Below are 1,970 nucleotides of genomic sequence, written 5' to 3' on the forward strand. Positions count from 1 at the left end.
TGAACCCTAGCCAGGATATCTGTATGACAGTGACCATACCATTCCGCCACGAAGACAGATAAAAGTCAATGACAATTCTTCTATACATATACCTGTCAAATTCAGGTTTTCTGTACTTAGAATTGAAATCAACCCATCTTCACCATCATAGCTAATTGGTAGGTTTGGGACTTGGCATTCGATTTATGATAAATTTTTTGCACATTTAAACGTGTTTCTTTCATATTTCAAATAAGCCATATATATTAATACATTAAAGTCTGGATTCTCTTAACGATCTTGGGATCAGAGCCCAAGGCGGAACCTCCCAAAGACTATGATATCGGACCGGCGGGGATTTGAACCCTCGCCAGGATATCTGTATGCCAGTGACCATACCATTCCGCCACGAAGAATGATAAAAGTCAATGACAATTCTTCTATACATATACAGTACCTGTCAAATTCAGGTTTTCTGTACTTAGAATTGAAATCAACCCATCTTCACCATCGTAGCTAATTGGTAGGTTTGGGACTTGGCATTCGAATAATGATAAATTTTTTACACATTTAAACGTGTTTCTTTCATATTTCAAATAAGCCATATATATTAATACATTAAAGTCTGTATTCTCTTAACGACCTTGGGATCAGAGCCCAAGGCGGAACCTCCCAAAGACTATGATATCGGACCGGCGGGGATTTGAACCCTCGCCAGGATATCTGTATGCCAGTGACCATACCATTCCGCCACGAAGAAAGATAAAAGTCAATGACAATTCTTCTATACATATACCTGTCAAATGTGCAAAAAAAAAAAAAAAAAAAAAATTATTATATAGGCCTATACATATATATATACAAATATGTATATATATATATATATATATATATATATATATACAAATATATTATATATATACATATATATATATATATATATATATATGTATATATATATATATATATATATATATATATATACCATATATATACATATATATATATATATATATATATATATATATATATATATATATATATATATATATATACCATATATATACATATATATATATATATATAGATATATATATATATATATATATACATATACATAATATATATATATATATATATATATATATATATATATATATATATATATATACATATACATAATATATATATATATATATATATATATATATATATATATATATATATATATATATATATAGATATATATATAGATATATATATATATACATATACATAATATATATATATATATATATATATATATATATATATATATATATATATATATATATATATATATGTATATATATATATATATACATATATATATGGGTATGTATATGTATATATATATATATATATATATCTATATATATATATATATATATAAATATATATATATATATATATATATATATATAAATATTTATATATATATATATATATATATATATATATATATATATATATATCTATATATATATTTATATCTATATATATATGTATATATATATATATATATATATATATATATATATATATATATATATATATATATATATATATATATATATATATATATATATGGGGCTTTCATGTAATTGCAGTCATTTTTTGCAACAATGTACATTAGAACAATAATGCTGTAATCTCAAAAAAGATCTTTGATTTGTTTTCCAAGAAAAAAAAAAAACACAGAACTACATTGATTTCTTGAAGGAAAATATATACCTCTCTTTTAACTTACTAATTCAGTAACGCTAATATTTCAGACACAATAAAGAAGCAACTTTTTCATATAACACTTCTCGAGAAAAATCGAGATTTTAATATGCTATATTATAATCTTAGTCAAGATTAAAACCTCTAATCATTATTTTTTCTCATTCTGTTTTTTCAATCGTTTAGCCATGTTATTTATTTGTCCTTCGATTTAATTTCCATTACCT

Source organism: Palaemon carinicauda, chromosome 15, assembly GCF_036898095.1.
Source record: "Palaemon carinicauda isolate YSFRI2023 chromosome 15, ASM3689809v2, whole genome shotgun sequence".
NCBI lineage: Eukaryota > Metazoa > Arthropoda > Malacostraca > Decapoda > Palaemonidae > Palaemon > Palaemon carinicauda.